The following is a 6231-nucleotide window of genomic DNA, read 5'->3' as shown; positions in this document are numbered from 1 at the left end:
CGCACGGGGGCTTACCCGGAACCGGATCAGATGAGGGTTGTAGTCTCCGAGTGGCGGGGACCCGGTCCGTGCCCAGGGAGTCAACTCAGTGTGTGGCAGTCTTGATAGATGTTATTTGAGTGTCGACTACGCCACCCGTTGATTTGCAGCTATGGAGCTGCCGCTGCAGGGCAGACCGCTGAGGCCGGTGTAGAATTGTGCAGCGTGATAGTATAACCCCCAACGGGAGGGGTATGGCCTCAGGGCAGCCGACGTGGAAGATGAGGGTAGCAGGAACCACTCAGAGACGGTGCGGTGTAATTCAGGGTCTTTACTGGTAACAACGATAGACCCTCCCGGAGTACTTGCTAGCGAACGGGGCCTGGTCAGTCCTTGAGCAGATGGGATCTCCCCTGGCCAGGCGGAGTTGTAGGCCTCCCAAACTGACTGTACTCTTCTGGCTACCTTGCTAGAAGCGGATATAAGTAGCCCACGTCCCTGAGTGTACCGTGTGGTGCTCACCCGTATGGCCGGTGACTCGGGGCCTTCTAATGGCTTCCGCTCCACGATGGCGGCGCTGGTCCCACGCGTGTGACCATGCCTTCGGGTTTCTGGGCCTGAGGACCTGAAATCCCCTGCCGGTCGGCTTCTGCTGCTGGGTAAGAGTTAGTCCCCACAGCCTCGGACGCCGGGTCCGGTAAGAAAGCTTCTCAGTCAGGGCGAGCTCTGCAGCTGCCAGCCCCTGACTTGTAGTAGTATTGCTCCCACTGAGCTTCTGCTGTTTCTTCCTGTGACTGTTTCTTGTCTCTACTCTCCTTGACTGACTAACCCTGCTTCAGCCCCGGGTTTATATAGGGGAAGGTCTTCCCCTCCCAAGACTGGGCAGGAGGTGTGGCATGCACAGGATCCCTGACCAAAGGACCTCCCACCTGCTCTCAGACATAACATTACATTACTGTGGGAAACCAGACCCCTGGGGTGCCACATGCATATGTTCATGTTTTAACCGTTTCAGGTTTCTAAAACTGCCAAGCAATTAAGTGACATGTCCATTCTTCTGCCTTTTTCTGTTCGGAAGCCACACTGTACTATACAACACAAATCAATGTAAAAAGTAAAGCGATGCCCGGACATTTTTTGAAGCATTTTGACATTGTTTTTGCTTTAAAAAAACACTAGCGGTTTCTTCATTATTCAATGGAGTGAAAAAAACAACCGGAAAACGACAGTACAAAAGATGTCACAAAAACCATGGGAAAACATGTCAGTGGCCAGAACCATCAGAAAAAAACGCACAGGAAATGACTGAAAAAACTACACGCAAGACGCTTGGTGAAAAAAGAAACCAGAATTCCCTGAAGCATCTTCTGCCTGTAAAACTTGGCTTATTTATTTCTTTGAAGATGAACAGCAATCAAGCATGAAAATAACATTTTTTCAATTGTTTAATTCTTGAATATTATCACTGTTTTGAGTCTATAGAAGTCATCTATACAGGCAAACCTACACATTAATAATCCAACAAGAGATAACAAAAGATGTGTCACTTGTCAAAAATAAAATATTTTCTTATTTATTAATCCACAATGCTTACAAATCTCTAAACAGCAAGTACTGCTATTTTAAGCCTTTTGTATTAAGAAAGAGATTTTACTTTTGCCAAGAGCCATCTTGGTTTTTATCTTTTCTTGAAACAGCAATTTGATGCAGAGCACCACCATATCTTCTGCATATATAAGAAACCTGTGTTATCCTACAGAGATTGTTTAACTATAAGGTACAATACTTCTATGGTCAGCATATAAATAAATATGCATAAATACACACATAAAACAATTACTTTAAACGACCAACCTTTTTTGTAAATTAAACCATTGAACCAATTAATAAAAATATGTTAAAACATTTCTGCAGTAGTTATATAATCAAATTACTAGAAAACTGCAAGTAGATATTAAACCTTTTTAAATAGTTTGTATAAATCAGGTATCACTCCTTTGCATCGTTAATACCACCAGCAGTGATTGCAAATGTGGCTTCATTTTCTGGCATTTCAGGGCTGTCAACAAAAAAAAGGAAATATTTTTTACTGATATCTTCTAATTTTTCATTTTAGGATTTAACATACTTGTCAAAGTAAAATGGGTTTTCTGTTAATATTTTTTATCCATTAGGCTTCAATGAGGTCCACTTACTGGCCCCTGCTCTAGTGATGGCTCTCAGACGCTGCTCCCAGTGATTGTTTACAGACTGTAGCGGTGGCGTGAGTACAAGCGCATGTAGCTGCTATAGCCATTCACTGGGCTCAGCGGCTTATGCCGGCTATACAAGTTAAACATTATTTTTAATTAAGAAGGTGATCAATTTGTTTGGTAGATCGTATACTTCCTCCTTTCAATATTGGGGAATGTCTCTTTAAATTTTTGGGATGACTGTTGTGCACACTTTCTTAAAAGGGTTGTCCACTACTGGACAACGCATTCTTAAAGAGGTTGTCTCACGTTTTTACTGTATGTGGCTACAATTGCAATGTGGTAGTAAAAACAAGCAATATTGCTATTTACTTTTTATTACAATTATTTTCTGTTCTCAAGAACGCAGAGATTTTTTTTCTATCGTGTACAGCTCATTGCCTAGGTTCCCGACTACCCTGCAGTCTTGGTGTGGCCTGTTACCTAGGTAAGAAGCACACATATATGTATGCTTTATAGCCTCCTCGTGCAGCTATGAAAATGACCGTTTCGCTGGATCCAACCAGGCTCAGTGAACTTGCTCTTTTCCCATGTTGCAAAGACAAAACTGCTTGTGATAGCTGCATGAGAGGATGCTCAATTCAGACCAGAGGCAACAGATAGACAATCTGTCAATCTACAGCAGCGAACTGCCTCCTGCAACTAAGCACAGAGATAATCCCTTTATAATAGCTGCACAGCCGATCATAAAATGAAAATATTACTTATCTCCTGCAACTGCTCCGTTCCTGGGATAGCTGCAATCGCTGCATTTGCTGACTGTACCATGACAGTTATTTCACGTGACCAATCAGTGACCATTGATTGACCTCAGCTTTCAGGATTCCGTTAGACTGGCAGAATCAGTAATGTCATCTATGTAGTGTATTAACTGTAGATATGGTAATCACTTCTAAAATATGGTTATATTGTGTAATAAAATTAATGGGCATATTCCTAAATATACAGTATTCCCTTAAGAGTCATGCTACTAATTAAGTACACAACTAATTAAGTACACAAATCAAGACATCCGGAGGAAGTGAGAGACCAGTCGCAGCTCTCACTTCCTCAGGATGTCAATTACGTCCGTAGGAGAAGGAGAGTGAAGCCAGCGCTGAATGGCCACAAGGATTGCGTGACAGCAATGTCACATGAGCCCCTTGGAGAGCCAGTGCCAAAACTGCTGAAACGGTGCCGTCACTAGTAGTGGACAACCACTTTAATATTAGTTACAGGCTTATCAGACACTGAGATCTATATTGATTAAGACAGTATGCTCAATAGATATCTCAAAAATGTAAAGAAACATTCTCCATCAAGCCAATTTATCACCTTTCCAATGAGAGATGATACAGTGTGTGGTTGACATATTAAAAGAGGGTTACCAAATATTGAATATGCATTTGTATATATCACTGAAAGGAGAATGCACACTTTTAATGTTTTAAATTGACAAAAGTTAGGTTTTAGAGCACCATTATGCTAATTTATCGAAGCTGGATCTAAAATATAGAAACTCATATGAACAATATGAGACTGATTTCCAGTGGTAATAGATTATGTTATTGGACCTTACTTTTAGGTATTATTTAGGTGTTACAAAGTGAAGGTGTAGCAACCCGAGGACTCGGCTGCTACAGGGGTATTGCACCTCAGACCAGAGGTGTGGTATTCCACTCCCGGGTAAGGATGGAGTGTGGAACTGGGCTCAGTTAGCTGCATGCACCACATTCACCCCATTTCCGGGGGACAGATCAACGGTACTCCCACCAGATAGATGTGCAGGTACGACAGCTTCTGTCCCTGGCTGGAGTGGGGAGGGGGGAGGAACATCCTAGTGGTGTAGGAGCAGAGAGGGGAGGGACTCTGGGCAGAGGTAGGAGCCCATTGGTTACTCGTCACCTGGGCTCGGGTGTCAGAGGGAGTATATAAGGTGGGCACCATCTTAGGACAGGGTCTGTTCTGTGCAGAGAGGAGCTCAGCCAGAGAGGGCTGATAGGGAGCTGTGGCTCAGTCTGGGCCCAGCTCCAGAGTCAGGCCTGGAGTGGAGGCCTGAAGCTGAGAGAGGGAGAGAGAGAGAAGTCAGAGGAAGAAGGAACAGAAACACCAGGAAAGGCCCAGAGATGCAAGAGAGAGGGAACCCTGAGATCCCACGAAATAACGGGTGAAGGGTTGGCAGAACAGGGTGCCGGATCCCAAACTGGTGGAGGCCAATTATCCTTAGCCAGGAACCGGAGGTCGTGGACAAGTTTTGGCGCGACCCCTCGCCATATCTACCAGGAAGGCATACCATATAGGGTCAAGGAAACCGGGAAAGGTTTCACCACCAGAAGGCCCGAGGGAGCTGGACAAAGGTGGATCCCTGGTGGGGACGGCCAGTAGAAAGGAAGAGAGGGGAGCTCAGGACCACGCTCTGGAACTGCCTGGGAGTTGGCCGAGTCCCGGACCTGGTGGACGCAGCACGGCTCGGGTGGTCCTAGCTGTACACAAGGGACCTGATAAAGAACTGTGAGTAAAGCTGTGAAAACTGCAATTGCACGTCTCTGAGCTTCCTTGTCACACCACCACTACTACTACCATCTTTTCCTGCTTCATCAGCTGCCCTGAGGCTATACCCCTCCCGTTGGGGGTTATACCATCCACGCTGCACATCCGTACCACCGGCCTCAGCGGACTGCCCTGCAGCGGCGGCTTTCAACGGGTGGCGTAGTCGGACACTAATACCATCATACCAATAACTGCCACTTAGTTTGACCACCCTGGGCACGGACCGGGTCACCGCCACACGAAGACTACTACCCCCATCGGATCCGGCTCCGGGTATTCCCCGCGCACACGCGCGCCGCACTACAGCACTGGCCCAGGGGGCGCGTCAAAGGCATATCAAAGCAATAAGCTATCACTTTTGTTATATTGGAAACAACCTTTATGGGCTATGCCTCGGGCATACAGCGAGTCCAATGTGCAATAACATATATGCTCTATATGGTGAAAGATATTCTCATCTTGAGGGGGATGAAACATGCCATTTTTTCCTGACCGGGGTGTACAGAATCTCATAGAATCTGCCAAATGTTACTAATTTCAGATTAGTTTAAATAGACTGTCTGCTTAAGACATTATTGTTTAAAAGGTTGCCACGCACCAGTGGTATCCAATTGTACAAAGGATCTGACAGAGAATATGGTTCCCATATGTAATCAGATGTGAGTGGATGCTTAGGCTAAGTTTCCCACAGTGAGAATTTGTTGCGCTATTTTCACACACAAAAATGCAGCACATTACAGAAACAGCAAAGTGGATGTGTTTTATGCAAATCTCATGCCCGCTGTGCTGATATTTAACACTGTAGAAATGAACCTGTGGTGTGTTTTTGAATTCCGTAGCATGTTCATTTCAATTGCGGTAAATATATGTTTTAACTGCTGTTTTAACCCGTAAAGTTGAATGAGATGCAGAAAATCCACAGATAAAAATTGCATATTTGCTTTTAGTGCATTTCTGCAGTAGAAACGCAGTAAAAACACATTTAATCCGCACATGAAAAATATAGCACTCGTATGAGAAAACGTGACATCTAAATGAGCCCTTGGACAACCCCTATTCATATGCTCCATTAGAGCACATAGATGGAAAAAAAGCAATGTGGACATCTTTGTCATCACCTGTCATAAATTTTACCAATACGCAGCTCGCCTCTTCCTTTTCTTAAGCTGATTCTTGTTGTTGAAGCATGTGCAAGTATATGGCCTCCAATGGGCTTTTTGGGATCTGCTTGAAAGCTAGAGAAAAAGAGGTTTTTGAAAACTAAATATAAACAATCATCTTATATATTAAACCATTATTATGTATATTACCATTTCAAACCGTGATCATGGTCTTTATAGTGTTTGTGATGGTGTGATATGGTGTGTGGGGTATCATTCTGTCTATGTTAATATTTTTATTGAATTTCGGAGTGTTGTCTTGTTGCTCTGTATCATTCTGTGTATTCCCTCTAAGGTGACTACACAGCATT

The 6231-nt window shown here is 44.2% G+C and overlaps 1 pseudogene; it reads right to left on the bottom strand.

The window, feature by feature from the left end:
- Positions 1 to 1566: 1566 nt before the first annotated feature.
- LOC141157731 (meiotic recombination protein DMC1/LIM15 homolog) overlaps positions 1567 to 6231 on the bottom strand; it is a 157320-nt pseudogene continuing 152655 nt past the window's right edge.

This window comes from Phyllobates terribilis, unplaced genomic scaffold (assembly GCF_046119375.1).
Source record: "Phyllobates terribilis strain yellow unplaced genomic scaffold, ASM4611937v1 Scaffold_8__6_contigs__length_399053987, whole genome shotgun sequence".
Taxonomy (NCBI): domain Eukaryota; kingdom Metazoa; phylum Chordata; class Amphibia; order Anura; family Dendrobatidae; genus Phyllobates; species Phyllobates terribilis.
Note: the sequence above shows the minus strand (reverse complement) of the source record. Positions and strands in the feature narration are given on the sequence as shown.